At 35.5% G+C, this 20636-nt stretch overlaps 1 protein-coding gene across 12 annotated transcripts in view; it reads right to left on the minus strand.

Annotated features, from left to right (window-relative positions):
- The window catches only part of CNTN4 (contactin 4), a 916127-nt gene that overhangs the window by 664662 nt on the left and 230829 nt on the right, over nucleotides 1–20636 (minus strand). For all 12 annotated transcript variants that reach the window (XM_038565823.1, XM_038565822.1, XM_038565816.1 and 9 more), the window contains one exon: nucleotides 17113–17168. The gene's annotated coding sequence lies outside the window, so the exon portion shown is untranslated. The remainder of the gene's footprint in view (nucleotides 1–17112; nucleotides 17169–20636) is intronic.

Consider the following 20636-nt stretch of genomic DNA (forward strand, 5'->3'; position numbering starts at 1 on the left):
GGAGAAGCCCAAAGGTTACACGGGTTGGCTCCAGAGCTGCTTTTTCACTACAGCCTGGTAAGAGACAGGGGTGACTGTTCTTTGTTCCCTTTAGGAGAAGTGGTCCCCTAGATGGTGGGTGCAGGGCCCTGGATCTGAGGGCGCCAAAGCAGACAAAGCTGGCTATCTTCCGTTCCCCCTGGGAGAGGCAGAAGAGGGGAGGGCACAGGAAAACAAGAACTTTCTGCCAGTGGGTGCCCGGCAAGCTATGAAGATCAGTGTACCCGCACCTGCCCCCAAGAGAATTGAGAAGAGTATAAAATGGGAGACTGCAGTTAGTTACTCACAGGGAGCTCGACTCCAGAGCTAGAAATCTGGCTGGCGCCATGTTTTTTTCCTCTTTCTTTCACCTTGAACCTGGGCACCATTGCACAGTCAGTGCCTCTAGGGAACAAAGGCCAAACAGAATAAACAGCTCATATTGAGCCCAGCACATGGGAAGGGGTGGGGCATCTCCACTCAGGCAAGGACACCTGAGAATCAGGGCAGCAGAACCCTCCTCCAGAAGAACTGCTGGAAGAACAAGGAAAGAGCAAGTTTACTGAACAAGCAGCACTGGAAAGCTCCAGGACTGAGAGAAAATAGTATATAGAACTAGAGGGTCCTTTTTTATTATTATTATTATTACAACTCATTTTTATACCAGACTAAAAATTTCCAATATTTTTTTCTCTTTTCCCACCTTAACTACAATATTTTACTAACCTTTGTTCTTAAGTTTTTTCCTTTTTGAATTTCATATTTCTACAATTATGGCTTAGATATATTTTTCACTTCTGGATTCCCTTCAACGTCTTCAATTTAATCTTGGTAGATATAAAAGATATGGGTATTTGATTTTTGTTTTTCTGGTCTTGTTTTGTTTTACAATTGTGGAATTTAGTACCTTCTAACACACGACCTAAATACACCCAAAACCAAGTGGAACACCATTATGGTCCATTCTGTGAGATTCTATTTTCCCCTCCTTCCCATTCTGCCCCCCTCTTTTATCTTGTTTATGTTTTTGTGGTCAATGCTGGGTCTTTATATAAGTATTGCTGGTTTATATAAATTTGGGATTGAGCATCTTCTAACATACAGAACAAAATACACTCAGAACCAAAAGGATTACCCCTTCAGACCCCTCAGGGAGACTACATTCTCTCTCTATTACCACTTTCTCACCACCACCATCCTCCCCTCATTTTTTTCTCTTTTCTTTTTATTCTTTTTTGTTGTTGTATATTTATTTTTTACTAATTTGTTTTAATATTTTTCACTTTAGTGGTCCTTTTATTTTGTTCTGTTCTTTTTCTTTTATTTTCTGGTCTCTGATCTCTTTGGAATTACCAAGGGTGTATTTTACTTAGGTCATGGTTAATATTTCTGACTCAGCTCACTCATATATCCACTCTGCACTAGAAAAGATAACTAGAAGGAAGAATTCCCCACAAAAGAAGAATCAAGAGCAATATTCTCTGCCACAAAATTACAGAGTTTGGATTTAAGAAATTCAATTCAGAAGTACAATTATAATGCTACTGGTGGCTCTGGAAAAAAGCATAAAGGACTCTAGAAACTTCATTACTACAGAATTGATATCTAATCAGGCTGGAATTAAAAGTAATAAGAGGATATTTTCACAATGACCAAGTTGGAGATGCAATCCAAACTGGATGCTCTAACTGCTAGGGTTAATTAGGTGGAAGAAAGGGTGAGTAACATAGAATACAAGTTAAGGGAAAAGATGGAAGCTGAGGAAAAAAGAGAAAAACAATTAAGAGCCCAGAGGAAAGGCTAAGGGAAATAAATGATAGCTTGAAAAGGAAGAATATACGTCTAATTGGGATTCCAGAAGAGGCTGAGAGAGGACCACAAAGTATATTTGAACAAATCATAGTTGAGAAATTCCCTAAGTTCGGAAAGAAAGAAGGCATTCAGATCCAAAATACAGAGAGGACACCCCAAAAATCAATAAAAAAACATTCAACACCTTGACATTTAATAGTGAAACTTGCAAATTTCAAAGAAAAAGAGAAAATTCTTAAAGCAGCTCGAGACAAGAGATTCTAAACTTATATGGAGAAAAATATCAGATTAACAGCAGACGTTTCCACAGAGACCTGGAAGGCCAGAAGGGGCTGGCATGATATATAGAGGGTACTAAATGAGAAGAACATGCAGCCAAAAATACTTTATCCAGCAAGGCTGTCACTCAGAATAGGAGAGATAAAGAGTTTCCAGGATAGGCAGAAATTGAAAGAATATGTGACCACCAAACCAGCTCTGCAAGAAATATTAAGGGGGACCCTGTAAAAGAAAGATGGAGTAAGCTACAAAAATAGGGACTGAATAGGTAACAAAATGACACTAAATTCATATCTTTCAATAGTAACTCTGTACATGAATGGGCTAAATGACCACATCAAAAGACGCACATATCAGACTGGATAAGAAAGCAAGACCCATTTATATGCTATCTATAAGAGACTAATTTTAGACCTAAAATTTTCAGACTTCCAGCCTGAAAATGAAGGGGTGGGAAACCGTTTACCATTCAAATGGTCCTCAAAAGAAAGCTTGGGGTAGCAATCCTCATATCAGATAAAGTAGAGTTTATACTAAAGACGTAGTAAGAGATGAAGAGAGACACTATACCATAGTTAAAGGGTCTATTAAAAAAGAATTGACCTAACAATCGTGAATATTTATTGCCCTAATACGGGAGCCACCAAGTATATCAATCAAAAACAAAAGTAAAGAGATACTTAGATAATAATACACTAATAAAAGGAGACTTCAAGATGGTACTTTCAGCAAATAACAGATCTTCTAGGGAGACCATCACCAAAGAAACAAGGACCTTGAATGATACACTGGACCAAATGGATTTCACAGATACATACAGAATATTCCATCCAAACACAACTGAATACACATTCTTCTTAAGTGCACATGGAACTTTCTCCAGAATAGACCACAAACTGAGTCACAAATCAGGTTTCAACCATTACCAAAAGACTGGTATTATCCTCTGCATATTTTCAGACCACAATGCTTTGAAACTAGAACTCAACCAGAAGTTTTTGGAGGAAACTCAAACACATGGGTTAAAGAGCATCCTACTAAATGATGAATGGGTCAACCAGGAAATTAGAGAAGAATTTTTAAAAATTCATGGAAACTAATGAAAAATAAAACTGGTCAAAATCTTTGGGATACATCAAAAGTGGTCCTAAGAGGGAGATACATTGCAAATACAAGCCTCCCACAGAAAACTGGAAAAAACTCAAATACACAAGCTAACCTCCCACCTAAAGGAATTGGAGAATGAAAAGCAAATAAAGCCTACACCAAGCAGAAGAAGAGAGATAATAAAGATTACAGCAGAATTCAATGGAACAGAGAATAGAATAACTGTAAAACAGATCAACAAATCCAGGAGCTGGTTCTTTGAAAGAATTAATAAGATAGAGAAGCCCCTAGTGAGCTTTATTAAGAAGAAAGAGAAAAGGCTCAAATTAACAAAATGATAAATGAAAGAGGAGAGATCACAACGAATATGAATGAAATATGGAAATATGAATGATTTTAAAAACATTATTATGAACAGGTATATGCCACCAAATTAGGCAATCTAGAAGAAACGGATGCATTTCTGGAAAACCACACATTACCAAAACTGGAACAGGAAGAAATAGAAAACCTGATAGGCCAATAATCAGTGGATTATTGGAAGTTGAAGCAGTCATCAAAAACCTCCCAAGACATAAAAGTCCAGGGACAGACGGCTGTCCTAGGGGAATTCTACCAAATGTTTGAAGAAGAAATAAGACCTATTTTACTAAAGCTGTTCCGAAGGATAGAAAGGGACAGAATACTTCCAAACTCATTTTATGAAGCCAGCATTGGGCAGCCCGGGTGGCTCAGCGGTTTAGCGCTGCCTTCAGCCCAAGGCCTGATCCTGGAGTCTCTGGATTGAGTCCCACGTCAGGCTCTCCCTGCAGGGAGCCTGCTTCTCCCCCTCTGCCTGTGTCTCTGCCTGTCTCTCTCTGCGTCTCTCATGAATCAATAAATAAAATCTTAAAAAAAAAAAAAAAAGCAAGCATTACCCTGATTCCAAAACCTGACAAAGACCCCACCAAAAAAGGAGAGAATTACAGACCAATATCCCTGATGAACACAGATGCAAAAATTCTCAACAAGATACTGGCCAATAGGATCTAACAGTACATTAAGATTATTCACCATGACCAAGTGGGATTTATCCCTGGGATGCAAGGCTGGTTCAACAATCTTGAAACAACATGAAAGATCACATCAACAAGACAAAAAACAAGAATCATGATCCTCTCAATAGATGCAGAGAAAGCATCTGACAAAATACAGCATCCAATCCTGATCAAAATACTTCAGAATGTAGGGAGAGAGGGAACATTCCTCAGCATCTTAAAAGCCATCTATGAAAAGCCCACAGCAAATATCATTTTCAATGGGGGAAACTGAGAGCCTTTCCCCTAAAATCATGAACACGACAGGGATGTCTACTCTCAACACTATTATTCTACATAGTACTAGAAGTCCTAGCCTCAGCAATCAGACAACAAAAAGAAATAAAAGGCATTCAAACTGGCAAAAAAGTCAAACTCTCCCTCTTCACAGATGACATGATACCGTATACAGAAAACCCAAAGACTCCACCCCAAGATTGCTAGAACTCATACAATTCAGCAATGTGGTAGGATACAAAATCAATGCCTAGAAATCAATGGCATTTTGGTAGCAAAATTTCTATGCTACCCAGGGCAATTTACATGTTCAATGCAATCCCTATCAAAATATCATGGACTTTCTTTACAGAGTTGGACAATAATCTTAAGATTTGTATGGAATCAGAAAAGACCCCAGATAACTGGAGGAATTTTGAAAAAGAAAACCTAAGTGGGGGACATCACAATGCCGGACTTAAGCTGTATTACAAAGCTGTGATTATCAAGACGGTATGGTACTGGCACAAAAACAGACACATAGATCAATGGAACAGAATAGAAAATCCAGATTGGGGGCCCTCAACTCTGTGGACAGCTAATATTCAATAAAGTAGGAAAAGACTATCCACTGGAAAAAAGACAGTCTTTTCAACAAATGGTACTGGGAAAATTGGACAGCCATGTGCAGAAGAATGAAACTAGACCATTCTCTTACACCATACACAAATATAATCTCAAAATGGTTGAATGATCTAAACGTGAAACAAGAATCCATCAAAATCTCTAGAAGAGAACACAGGCAACAAGCTTTTTGACCTTGGCCACAGTAACTTCTTGCAAGATACATCTATGAAGGCAAGGGAAACAAAAGCAAAAATGAACTACTGGGACTTAATCAAGATAAACAGCTTCTTCACAGCAAAAGAAACAGTCAACAAAACTAAAAGACAACCTACAGAATGGGAGAAGATATTTGCAAATGACATATCAAATAAAGGTCTAGTATCCAAGATCTATAAAGAACTTATCAAACTCAACACCCAAGAAACAAAAAAATCTAATCGTGAAATAGGCAGAAGACATAAACAGAAACTTCTCAAAGAAGTTTTGTTTTGTTTTTGTTTTATGAGTTTTCCTTTAATAATTTTTCTAATCTTTACAATGTTTTCACAGCTTTGGTATTCTCTGATCTCTACTTCCTGAGATTAATATGGCAACTTCATTTTATGAAAGCCAGTTTATTACATTTTTCCTTATTTCTGAGGGAAAGAAAACGAGGAAAGGTATATTTGTGCGTTCCTCTCCTTTCTCTTGTGTTCCTCTCTGTTTCTGGTGAATGCCAGGATGAACAAGGTTTCACAAAGAGACCAATAAGCACATGAGAAAATGCTCCACATCACTTGTCATCAGGGATGTACAAATCAAAACCACAATGAGAGTTACCATCTCTCACCAGTGAGAAAAGTGAAAATTAACAAGACAGGAAATAACAAATGTTGGAGAGGATGTGGAGAAAGGGGAACCCTCTTGCACTGTTGGAGGGAATGCGACCTGGTACAGCCACTGTGGAAAACTGTGTGGAGGTTCCTCAAAGAGTTAAAAAGAGAACTGCTCTACAACCCAGCAATTGCACTGCTGGGGATTTACCCCAAAGATACAGATGTAGTGAAACACCAAGACATATGCACCCCAATATTCATAGCAGCAATGTCCTCAACAGACAAACTGCATAAGGAGCCATAATGTACTTTGACAGATGAATGGATAAATAAGATGTGGTGTGTGTGAATATATATATATTCACACACACAATGGATTATTGAGCCATCAGAAGAGACGAATACCCACCGTTTACTCTGACATGGTTGGAACCAGAGTATGTTATGCTGAGTGAAATAAGTCAATTGGAGAAGGACAATCATCATATGGTTTCACTCATACATGGAATATAAGAAATAGTGAAAGGAATTATAGGGGAAAGGAGGGGAACTGAGTGGGAAAAATTAGAGAGGGAGACAAACCATGAGAGACTCCTTACTCTGTGAAACAAAGGGCTGTGGAAGGAGGAGGGTGTTGGGATGGGATAACTGAGTGATGGGCACTGAGGAGGGCACTTTTTGGGATGAGCAGTGAGTGTTTTCTATATGTTGGGAAATTGAACTTAAATTTAAAAAATGTAAATAAATATCCTTAAAAAAAGAAAAAAGAAAAAAAACAGAAATAGAGTGAAAAATTATAAAAAATAGGAAGGAATAGTGGAATTATGAAAAACAGTCCATGAAAAGGTGAGAAAGAAGAAACAGGCAAAAACAAAAAGAAATGGTAGAAATATAAAATGGTAGAAAAATATTAAAATACTTTGATATTAAAAATAAATACAAAAATTCAACTCCCTTGATAAAAGTAGAAAAAAAATCAAACAGAAAAATACAGCTGTATGTTATTAACAGGAGACGCACCTAAAATGACACGTAAGGGTTAAAAAACAAAGTAGAAGAGAAATCCCAGGCAAATGGTAATTTAAATAAAGCAGCTATAGGAGGTATGGTAATGTTAAAATCATATAAAATAAATATTATACCCAAAAGTATTACTGAGAACAACAGGAAAAGAGAAAAGTACATAATGATCACAAAGTCAACTCACCAAACAAAGCAAAACAAAAACCCAAAAAAGAAAACAGAAAAATCTGATATTCAATCATCAAATTAGCTTCCCCATGTTCACACGAAACATTAGTAGTGATGCAGAACTATAATCTGTGCATGTTTTTTTCTCACTTTATTTATTTCTATTGAAGTGCAGTTGGCACATAATGTTACATTAGTTTGAGGAGTACAAAATAGTGACTGGACAAGCCTCTACATTACGTTATACTCACCACAAATGTAGCTACCCTCCGTAGCAATACAACGTTATTACAATACCATTGACTATATTCCCAATGCTGCACCTTTTATAGAAGGGCTTATTCAGCCCATTACTAGAAGCCCATGTCTCCCAGTACCCCACAATCATTTGTCCATCTCCTCTACTGGTTTCCCTTCTGGCAACCATTAGTTTATTCTCTGAATTTATTGGTTTGATTCTACCTTACTTCTTTCTTCACTTGTTTTGTTATAGATAGCACATATAAGATAAATTATATGGTATTTGTCTTTCTCAGACTTACTTCACTTAGTATACCAAGTCCACTCTTGATGTTGTAAATGTCAAGACACCATTCTTTTCTCTGGCTGAGTAATATTCCAGCACATGTGTGTGTGTGTGTGTGTGTGTATGTGTGTGTGTACATCTTCTTTATCTATTGATGGATAACTGGGTTGCTTCCATATCTTGGCTACTGTAAATAATGCTGCAATAAGCAGGGGGGGTGCATATATATATTCAAATTAGTGTTTTTGTTTTCTTTTGGTAAATACTCAGCAGTGGAATAACTAGATCCTATGTTATTTCTATTTTTAATGTTTTGAGGAAACCTCATACTCTTTTTTGTAGTGGCTGCAGGACTTCACATTCTTACCAATGGTGTATGAAGTTTCCTTTTTCTTCATATCCTCACCAACACTTGTTATTTCTTGTATTTTTTATTCTAACCATTCTGACATGTGTCAGGTGATATCTTATGATTTTGATTTGCACTTGTCTAATGATTAGTGATACAGAGTATCTTTTTCATGTGCCTGTTGGCCAGCTGTATGCCCTTTTTTTTCCAGAGGGAAAAATGTCTATTTGTATCCTCTGCTCATTTTTAATTGTATTATTTGTTGTTTTAGTGTTGAGTTGCATGAATACTTTGTATATTTTGGAAATTAACTCCTTATCAGGTATAACAATTGCACATATCTTCTCCCATTAAGTAGGTTGTCTTTGGGTTTAGTTGATGGTTTCCTTCACTGTGCAAAAGCTTTTTTATTTGGTGTAATAGCAATAGTTTATTTTTGTTTTTGTTTCCCTCGTCTGAGGAGACATATGGAGAGCAATGCTGCTAAATGTCAAAGAAATTACTGCCTGTGTTTTCTTCTAGGAGTTTTATGGCTTCAGGTCTCACATTTAGGCCTTTAATACATTTTGAGTTTTTGTGAACAGTGTCTGAAAATGGTCCAGTTTCATTCTTTTGAATGTAGCTGTCAGTTTTCCCAACATCATTTGTTGAAGACACTACTTTTTTCCCAGTGGCTATTCTTTCCTGCTTTGTTGAAGATCAATTGAGCATATAAATGCGGGTTTATTTCTAGGTTTTCTATTCTATTCCATTGATCTATGTTTCTATTTTTGTGCCAGTACCATACTGTTTTGATTACTACTGCTTTGTAATATACCTTGAAGTCCAAAATTGTGATGCCTCCAGCTTTGCTTTTATTTTTCAAGATTGCTTTGGCTATTTGGGGTCTTTTGTGGTTCCATACAAATTTTAGAGTTGTTTGTTCTAGCTCTGTGAAAAATGCTATAGGAATTTTGATAGGGGTTGCATTAAATCTGTAGACTGCTTTGGATAATGTAGGCATTTTAACAATATCAATTTTTCCACCTATGAGCATGGAATATCTTTCCATTTGTGTCAGCATCTTCAATTTCTTTCATGAACATCCTTTCATTTATTCAATAACCTATTTATCATTGCATTCTCTTCATTTTCCTCACAACACCTAACACAGTCAGTATTTTTCATTACTTGTTTAGCATCTGCCATACCTATGACCTATCAAACTCAAAAGCTGAAGGTACACATATATTTTATTTGCCACCCTATCATCAGAACTTAATATAGTTTCTGACATATAATTAGGTCCCTATATATATCCTTGTTGAAAAAAAAAAAACAAATGGCCCCAAATTCTCCTGTTATTTTGATCATTCCCCATAGCATAACCCTTCCTGTTATCCATAAAGAAAGGATACAACAGCAATTGTATCAAATGGAGCAATTCATACAGCCACATTTTTCATAGTAAAAAGTTTCTGGGGTACCTGGATGGCTCAGTCAGTTAAGCATCTGCGTTTGGCTCAGGCCATAATCCCAGGGTCCTGGATCAGCCCCCTGCTCAGCAGGGAGTCTGCTACTACTCCTTCCTCTGCCTCTTCCCCAGCTCGTGCTCTCTGTTTCTCTCTCAAATAAATTTTTAAAAATCTTTTAAAAAAAGATGAGAAGTTCCTGCTTAGTGTTATAATCTATAATATGCTACACTGAATAACTCAATCATCTTCTATATTCCTAGACTATGATTTTAATTTCAATTTCCAAAGAGAAAGCCAAAGTTAAAAAAAGAACACTCCATGTTCGAAAGGAAAAAAATCATAAATAATAGAAATTGAAAGACAATCGAATTTTACATTTTCAAGCAGTGATTTATTTTCTTGGTAGCAATTTAAATTGTATTCAGAACCATACGCACACAGAAACATTTTAATGTAAGGCCATAGGGATGTGTTCTTTTCATTCTAACATTACCCTCATGGTATGTTAATACATTTCTCTCAGCGCAGGTAATGTTACTTTTGCTAGGGAAGGCTTTGTGGACTATCAAGAGAAACATAGCAGGAATAAAAATCATGTTTCTCTGCTAAATATTTCCCTGCTTATCAAAAGTCCCTGAGGGCTGATTAAATTCATTAAGTGCTAGCAGATATTCTAACCATTCTTCTCTTTCTGGTCAAGACACTAGCACAAGAAAAACCAACCTTGGGACAGCTGGGCTGCCAATAATATAATGTTGTAGCCTAAAATTTATAGCCAAGTTACATTCATTTAAAAAGTATAAATTATAGAGGGCCTGTTTTATAACTGACACTATGATCAGTACTCGACATTTGTTCTTCGTGACTCTTGCAATTGCCCAACAAAATGACTATTAGTGCCCTTACTTTGTAGTTTGAGGAATCTGAGGCTTACAGAGATAAAAATTGAAAAATTTTAAATGTTTACCCAATTCTGTTTGCCTCCATCACTCATAACCTTTGTATTAAACCATGAATCTTTAGAATTAGAAACCTGACTTCGTCTTTGGCCTTGGAGGATGTGTCAGGACTTTTAGAAAGATGGTACATATTGATTTGAATGACAACCTAAGGAGTCTGCTTATATTGTATCTGAAGTCTGCTTAGTAACTGTATCTGAGGGAGAAATTCTATCTTTTTAGGAAAAATGCATTTCATAATCTATTACTATATATTATATACTATATATTACTTCATGTATAAAATTCACCATTCACTGTACAATTCAGTGGTTTTTAGTATATTCACAAGGTTGTGCAGCTATCACCACTATTTAATTTGATAATATATCATTTCAAAAAAGTAACTCTATGCTCATTAGCAGTACCCCCATGTTCTTCTCTGTCCTTAGTCCCTGGAAACAACTATTACACTTTCTATCTCTATAGTTTTGCCTATTCTGGACATTTCATATAAATGAAATCATATATGTGGACTTTTGTGTCTGGCTTCTTATAGTATTTTCACAATCTTTCCATGTTGTAGCATGTATCAGTACTTAATTTTCCTAATTTATTTTTAATTGACTAATATCTCACAAAAGATGAAAATTACTTATGCCAATATAGAGAAAAAGAATTTAATTATTTTCTTCCATTGTCTGTGTGTTCATTAGACTGTTGTGGTGTTAACAAAACCAATTTACATGCTGTAAGTCCTTGAAGAATATTACAGTTTCCATTTTGCTGACCGGAAAAAGGAGTCTCAGAGAAGTCTAGTTTACCTGCTCCAACATTAAAGTAAGAATTTAAAGCACAGGGTTCTGAGCACAAAGCCAAAATTATTTTCACTTTGTTGATAGATATATGACAGGAACAACTAAATGGCCCATTCAGCCGCTGGACCTAGGATCTTTGGTTCACCAGAGACAGACTTTCAAAAGCTGAGCTAAGCTTCCACATTCCATCAATCCAGAAGTCTTTGTGCAGCTGAGGTTACTGAACTCAAGGGCATGTCAGGGCCAAATAGGTAGCAAATGAAGTGGCATGGTAAACTAGAGAAGCAAGAGGAAGGCAGCTGCTGCCCAGGAAAGCCCTTCTGCCATCAAAGAGTACAAGCCTGGAGTAGGAAGATACTCTGATTTCTTCTATAAGAGAATCTGTAAATCATCATTATATCTGAAATTGAATTTTCAAACATTGGCAACAATTTAAAATTTATCTGTTTGGAATTAAAAGGAAAAAAAAGATGAAGAAATACATGAACTAAAATAACTGTGTTTTGAGGCTGTTTTAATCCATAAGCTACCACCTTCACAACCTGTGGTGAAAGACAAAAGGCTATAGTACCTAGAGGTGGTGCCAAGGCCATCCTTAAGGACAACCAAAAGGACATGATTACAATTTGAAAGAAGCTGATCTTTTCCTGCCTTTCCATCTTGATTCTGGAAATGTCCAACAACTGTATTTATTGAAGTATAATTGAGATACATTTTTATTAGTTTTGGGTGTACAAGGTAATGATTCAACATTTGTATACATTGTAAAATGTTCACATTAAGTCTATTTAACATCTGTCATCATACAAAGTTACATTTTGTTTGTGATGAGAACTTTTAGATTTATTTTCTTATTCAAATTTACAATTCAATATTATTGACTATTGTCACTGTGCTGTATATTATATCCCCATGACTTATTTTTATAACTGGAAGCTTATTTTTTGTTTGTTGTTTAAGATTTATCCATTTAATTTTAGAGAAAGAGAAAGCATGCACATGAGTGAGTGGTGGGGGGGTGGGTGTAGAGGTGGGTGGAGAGAGAATCTCCAGCAGACTCCCTGCTAAGTGTGGAGTCAGAGGCAGGGCTGGACTCAAGGCCTGATTCTCAAGACCCTGAGATCATGACCCCAAGACCAGGACCTGAACCAAACCAAGAGTCAGATGGTCAACCAACTGAGCCACCCAGATGCCTCTGGAACTGGAAGCTTGTACATCTTGATCTTCTTTACTTAGTTGGCCTTCCCTCAAGTCCCCCTCCCTTCTGGCAACTACCAATCTATTCTCTATATGTATGAGTTTGGTTTGGGTTTGATTGTTCATTTGTTTTGTTTTTTGGATTCCTGCTCTAAGTGAAATCATACAGTATTTGTCTTTCTTTTATTGACTTATTTCACTGAGCATAATACCTCTAGGTCATACATGATGCCACGAATGGCAAGATTTCAGCTGCGTTTAATTACAATTGTGTGTGTATGTATATATGTACACATACATGCCACACATCTTTATCCATTCATCCATTAATGGCTATTTAGCCTATCTTGACTATTGTAAATAATGTTGCAATCAACTAATTTTCAAATTAGTATCTTTTGTTTTTGTTTTTGTTTTTGTTTATAAATACCCAGAAGTGAAATTGCTGGATCATATAGTTTTTTCATTTTTGAGAAATTTCCATACTGTCTTTCACAGTGGCTGTACCAATTTACACTCCCATCAACAGTGCATGAGGGTTCCCCTTTTTCCACATCCTTGCCAATGCTTTTTATTGTCTTTTTGATTTTAACCCTTCTGACAAGTCTGAAGTGATATCTCATTTTCATTTTGATTCGCATTTCCCTGGTAACAAGTGATGTTGAACACCTTTTCAGGTGCCTGTTGGCCATCTGCATGCCCTCTTGGGAAAAATGTCTATTCAGATCCTCGGCCCACATTTTATCTGGGTTATATTTTTTACATTATATTATGTAGAATCTTTATATGTTTTAGATATTAACCCTTATCAGATGTATGATTTGCAAATGTATGTTACCTTTTCATTTTATTTGTTGTTTTTTCTGCTGGCTGAAACCTTTTAGTTTGATGTAGCCCCAGTAGTTTATTTTGTTTTTGTTACTATTGCTTCGGAAGTAATTTCCAAAACGATGCTGCTAAGAACAAAGTGAAGGATCTTACTATCTATGTTTTATTCTAGTAGTTCCATAGTTTCTGGTCTTATATTCAAGTCTTTAATCCATCTTGAATTAAGTTTTGTATTTAATGTAGCATAGTGTTTTAACTTCATTCTTTGGTATGTGGTTGCTTAATCTTCCCAATACTATTTACTAAAGAGACTGTCCTTTCTTGCCCCCTTTGTCATAAATTGACCATACATGCATGGAGGCTTATTTCTGGGCCCTTTATTCTGTTCCACTGATCTATTTGTCTGCTTTTATTGGCATCAAAGTATTTTGATTCCTGTAGTTTTATAGTATAGTCTGAAATCAGGGAAAGTGATTCCTCCAGCTACGTTCCTTTCTTCTCAGGATATCTTTGACTAGTCAGGATCTTCTGTGGTCCCATACAAACTTTATTTTTTTGTTGTTCTATTTCTGAAAAAAATGCCATTAGAATTTTGATAAGAATTGTATTAAATATGTATATTGCGGGCAGCCCGGGTGGCTCAGCGGTAGAGCACTGCCTTCAGCCCAGGGCATGATCCTGGAGACCTGGGATCAAGTCCCACATCAGGCTCCCTGCATGGAGCCTGCTTCTCCCTCTGCCTTGTGTCTCTGCCTCTCTCTGTGTGTCTCTCATGAATAAATAAATAAAATCTAAAAAAATAAAAATAAAAATAAAAATAAATAAATAAGTAAGTAAGTAAGTAAGTAAGTAAGTAAGTAAGTATATTGCTCTGGGAGGTATAGACATTTAACAACATTAATTATTCCTGTTTTCAGTGTATAAGTCTTTCATTTCTGTGATTAAATATATTCCTAGGTGTTTTATTCTTTTTTTTTTTTTTGGTATTTTATTCATTTTGATGCAACTGCAAAGGTGACTATTTTTTTAACTTCTGTATGATAGTTCATTGTTAGTGTATAAAGATGCAACATATTTTTGTATATTGTTTTTGTGCCTTGCAACTTTACTGAATCCATTTATTCTCAGTGTCTTGGTGGACTCTTTTTTTTTAAGATTTAATTAATTTATTTATGAGAGACACAGAGAGAGAGAGAGAAAGAGAGAGAGAGAGAGAGAGAAGCAGAGACACTGGCAGAGGGAGAAGCAGGCTCCATGCAGGGAGCCCAATGTGGGACTTGATCCCAGGTCTCCAGGATCACGCCCTGGGTGGAAGGTGGTGCTAAACTGCTGAGCCACCTGGGCTGCCCTGGTGGACTCTTTATGGTTTTCTACATATAAAATCACGGCATCTGTAACTAGTGATAGTTTTATGTCTTCCTTTCCAATTAAATGCCTTTCATTTATTTTTCTTGTCTAATTGTTCTGGCTAGAATTTTAAATACTATGCTGAAGTTCAGTAGCAAGAGTTTGCATTCTTGATTCTAATCTTAAGGGTAAAGCTCTCAGCTTTTTGCCATTGAATATGATGTCAATATCTTAAACTTTTAAAGACAGCAGAATTGGAACACAAAAGATGTCATTATGTACTCCATTCTTTCCATGGATAATTACTGAGGATTGAATGCCATGATGTAGAAAAAAGATATTATCAGTGGCTGAGTAGGGTCCAAAATAGGAAAGCTAGCTAATCAAACAAGCAATTATCGTACAATGTGATATTCATGTTGTTCATGTTGCTATTGGCACTGAAGGAAAGCCTAAATCTAGAGAAGAAAAAACACAGAAGCCTTCCTCAAACAGTAAGATTTTAGTTAGCAATAAAAAGAGTTGATGAAAGATGGGAGAAGGGTGCAGGGTGAGAAGAACAAAATATTTCTGAAAGCAGGAAAAGAATGAAGAAAAGCAAGAGAAAAATGTCATATTTAAACAATTTTTTAAAATTCAACCTATTCAGGAAAAGGGGTTGGTGAGAAATGAAGGAAGAGGGGTAAGCAATGGCCAAATAATAAGAACCTTCTAAAGCCATGTCAAATAGCTGGAGTTGATTCAAGGAAAACAAGGAACACTGAAAGATGTATAGGTGGTTATGATAATCTGATTAGATTTAGGAAATGATTTAAGAGGATCACTTCAGCTACTTTGTCTGGGATGGACTGTAGGTAGACAAGTCCGTGGAAATTTAAATAGAAACTAATAGCAAGTTTGATAACACTCAATACAATACAGTACAATAGTCATCACCATGAGAAAAAGCCTGGCTCCTTCTAGGATTAGAGATTATTCAGGCAGAGGCTCCTCCAAATTTATCTACAATCAGACTTCATAACACTAACACACGCTGTCAAAACTGGGTTCCACAACAGATGACCCAAATAGCTTACCTAATAGATTCATGAGAAGTAACAGTTACTGTTTTTAGCCACAGAATCTGGGAGTGGTTTGTTATAGAGCCATAGCAAATTGATAAAAAAAAAAAAATACCTTACTTGATTCTTGGCTTTGGAAAAACATCTAAGGAATCAAGGAAAATAATTTTTTCTAATTTTTTTACAATTAAGGTTGTTAAAAATAATCTTCCCCTCAGAGTCAAAATCACATGCTAATATATTTACCCAATGTCATTAATCTCTGTTCTGAATGACTATGTTTTTCATTTTTATCTCCTTGGGAGATAAGTTGTCCATCAAGACTAATTAGCACAACTTTTAAAATGAGTTGGCATTTCATTTTACTCATCATTGGAATGAGACCCCTTCCACCACCAAACCTGTTAGTGTTTTCCCTCCTCATGAATTCCTAGTTAAATATAATAATTTTAACATCACTGATGTCACTTTTAGGGGATATATACTATTATAGGTGAACTATGTCTATAAAGATATGTTTAAATCCTAAACCGTAGAACCTGTGAACACAACCTTATTTGGAAAAATGTCCTTGCAGACATTAGCAAGTTGAGATAAGGTTGCACTGGATTAGAGTGGGCCCTCAATCCAATGACTGGTGTCCTTACCACAAATACAAATTTGAACAAAGGCACACAGGGGAGAAGTCTATGTGAAGACAGAGAGGGATGTGAGTGCAGCCATTACATGCCAAGGAACACCAAAAATGTTGCCAATTATAAGAAACTAGAAGAATCAAGGATGGATCCCTCCCTCATGGCCTTCAGGGAGTATGAGCCTGCCTATACTTCGATTTCACACTTCCAAACTACAGAACTGTAACAAAAATAAATTTCTCCTCTTTTAAGCCTCCCAGTTCATGGTTCTGTGTTACAGCAGGCTTAGGAAATAAAAACAGATATTTTACCTTTTTTGGATCTGAATATTTTACGAAGGAAAAATGTGCATATATCATAGATCATAAGTTACACTGCTTGTATCCCTAAAAGGCTTCAATTTTAAGACCTGAATATTTTTAGGGCTTAGTAACTTAATATTTGTATTCATTTGATGGATTAAATGTCCTTTCCTATAAAACCATTTGACAGAAGTGCAACAACCTTTACTTTTAGTCCTAATACTCTTTCCATGATGCCAAAATCAGAAGTTTTTGGGTTATAAAATTAATCTAAGACACAGGAAAGCTACTACAACTATCTTTTCCAGCAAGGCTTGGGAAGGGTCTTAATTTTATATTGTTAATTTAAAACTTTACATGATTTTACTATCTTCATTAATTTCAACCTTCAGAAAAACATTAAAATTATCTCATGTATCGCTCTATAGGGAAATGGCTCAATGTTTCCATAAAAACTAAGGATGCTAGCCAAAAGTAAAGTGAAATTTAGATAATCTTCCCTTGTGGGAAGCTTACCTTTTAAGGCAGTTCTTTGGAACACATGCTGTGGAGGTATTGTATGTCAAAGATCCCTAGAATAAAAATAAAACATATACAAATAAATACATTTTTCAAGTATAAATAAGCTTATGAGTAGCTACCACTTAACCACTGCCATTCTAAAATTAAATTAGGAGGAAATGAAAATTAAATATGGTTGGTATGAATTTCCAGCTTGATAGAATTGCCCAGATTAGGAGTCAGGAAGCCAAGTTCCTTTTCTGATTTATCTCCCACTAGCTATGTGACTTTTGACAAGTCAATTCACCACTCTAGCCTTTCTTTGTTAGTATAATGGCTCTAGGAGCCTGTGATATTTTGTGGTATTCAGATTCAGTAAAAAAGAGAATTTCTAAAGAAGATATATTACAATAGCTTATAAAATAATGAAAAGGTGAACAATGAACTAGGAAATTCCTGGTGGTTTTGCTAGACATATGAAAATGTAAAATGAGAGTAACAATAACAAAAACAAAATACTCTTTCCATAAATATGGTATTGTATCTTCTCTTAAAGCCACCAAGTTAAAATTAATTGCAAAATAATTCTGTGCCTGAGAATATTTTCTCCTTAAGCAATACTGTTTCCCTTTAAGAAAAAAAAAATATTACTGAAAATAATTGTATATATTCATATCTTCATGTTTATGCATATGTATCTTCTAACCAAGTTTCTATTGTAGATTACCTCTCAGCAAAATAACTGCCTTATAATTTTTTATAATTAAAAATATCATTTTATGTAGATATATATAGATTGGCCACTCAGAAGTATCATTATACAAGCCTGGTCTAATTTACATTTAAATAAAGTATAATTGATTAAGATAGAAATATTGTATGTTTCTGATTAGCAATAAATACATTATCACTTATTAAGATTATGCTAGCTCCTGCTGGGTATCTTAATAATTCATCACTATATTAAGTACTTAACATCCTTTACTTTTAAGTTAATATCAATAATGGTCAGAAGGTAAGAACCAAATATGTCTGCTTTATATTGTTAATATATCCAGAAATGTAATTTATCTTTTTTTAATATGCTTTCTTATATATTCCCCCCAAATAAAATGCCACGAATGATTACGACAAATGAAAGGAAGTATTTCCTATGATATAAACAAAAAACCTATATTCGGGATCCCTGGGTGGCGCAGCGGTTTGGCGCCTGCCTTTGGCCCAGGGCGCGATCCTGGAGACCCAGGATCGAATCCCACCTCAGGCTCCCGGTGCATGGAGCCTGCTTCTCCCTCTGCCTGTGTCTCTGCCTCTCTCTCTCTCTCTCTGTGACTATCATAAATAAATAAAAATTAAAAAAAAAAAAAAAAAACCTATATTCAAGTTAATAATGAATCATAAATAAATCACCATTTGTTTTATTTTACTATGGTCAGTCACCAGCTCTATGTATGTGAGTTGGCTACAAAAATTCAGTGTGTACCTCATTGTTTCCCTTTTTCTTACATTAAGGATAATCATTGATAAGAAGGTAAAGCTCTGTTTATAGCTATTGGCATCATTTGCAACTCCAGCTTACACATCAGTAACAACAGTTAAAAATGATAATAAACCTGAAAAAACAAAAACCACAATTTTGGTCAAGGTTTCATTCTTTCTTTTCAAGTATTACTAACCTGACACACACACACACACACACACACACACGTATGTACATATGTACATAAATATATTCTTCACAGAATGCAAGTAAATACAATATTTGTCCAATGAAGGATATAGATATGAAATGAAAACTTACGTTCTAATTTTATTCATTAAATAATCATCATGTTCCTCTTTTTTAAAAGCACAAGTTCTGGGAGTCCTGCCTGACATGGGATAATGATTCAATTATTTACTAGCCGTTGTGATCTTGAGCAATTCATTAACTGACATAAGCCTCAATCTCACCTGTAAAATGGGGACAACAGCATTATTCAACCTCAGTGAGAAACTGAAAATTAAATAACATAATGCCATTTAGGTATTGAGTTTTCTACTTGGCATATGGCACGCCAGTAGTAATATTATAGTAACAGTGGTAAAAGATTCTCTTATAAGTAGTTTCATGAAGAAGGATTATATACACAAAAAGCAAAGTCAGAACCGAAAAACATTACATACTACCAAATATTTTCCCACTGTCTAAAATATTTAGCATTAAACTCATCCCTTTGATTTTTGGAATTGCTCCCAGGGGGGAACACTGGCCAAATGAAATTACCTGAATACATGAATACATTTATCAGATTTGTTAGCTGTCATGGAGCAAAGAACAAGAGAATGGAAGGTAGGTTGGAAGGGTTGGAAAAGTTAAGGAGGAATATCTGGGACTGATCCCAAGAAGATCTCTGAATCAACATCTGTACCTTAAAGAACTTGTCTCATCCATAGCTCCTGGAAAGGACTGCCCTAAGTATTAGGTCATTAAATCTCATTGTCCTGAGTGATGGAACAAGGAGGAAGGCTTGACCCATATTAAGCCTGACAGGATTCTCTCTCAGAGATTCTAAACTGCACCACTGAAGAGTTTAACGCAAGTAAAGGTAGAATTATTGTCAAAGAAACTAGTCTGCTAAGACAATCAGAGAATGAAACAGACATTCTGAAAAAACTAAGTTGGGATAACATACACCCTTAATCCTGATCCCATATTAAAAATAAGATAAGAAGGGTGACAAATAGCCACATCTCCTGCCTTTACAAGTCCCAATGAGATCCCTAATTTTCTATTCTTAGGTCATAATCATTTTGCCTGGCATATGTTTTCAACAGCCATTCTCTTTATGTGGAACTAGTGTAGATTTCTGTAACTTGCAACTAAAAGGTTGCTGTTTAAGAAATGAACCCACTGAAAGGCAAGCTTTTTGTGGGTAACATGAAGTCCCAGCTATGTGCCTAAAGAAATTGAGGAAAACATACGGATGAATTATATATATATATATATATATATATATATATATATATATAAATAACCCCAGAACACTATCTATTTGCAAGAAAGCCTACATATATGAATTCTCTTGGTTCATAAATATGATTCATACTCAGTTGTTTCTTTACTATTATAGACCAACAGATTTTATATTTACATTTATTTATTTATTCCAAAAATATTTACTAGAAAAAAAAATATCCCTAACTTCATGGTATATGCTGACAATTCAAGCTACTACTCTACTCAGCTACCACCACCCAAACATCAAAAAAATGTAAAAATATAACAGACTATTCTCTATATTTGAGTGTTTCCCTTTTTCTTTTTGATTCCACATATAAATGAAATCATATATTTGTTTTTCTTTATCTGACATATTTCACTTAGTATAATACCCTTTAAGTTCATCCATGTTGTCACAAATGGCAAGATTTCTTTCTTTATGTAAGTAATATTCCATGTGTATATATACACATCTTATCCAGTCATCAGTTGATCGGCACTTTGGTTGCTTCAATATCTTGGCTATTGTAAATAATGCTGCAATAAACATAGGAGC

Source organism: Canis lupus, chromosome 20 (genome assembly GCF_011100685.1).
Source record: "Canis lupus familiaris isolate Mischka breed German Shepherd chromosome 20, alternate assembly UU_Cfam_GSD_1.0, whole genome shotgun sequence".
Classification (NCBI taxonomy): Eukaryota; Metazoa; Chordata; class Mammalia; order Carnivora; family Canidae; genus Canis; species Canis lupus.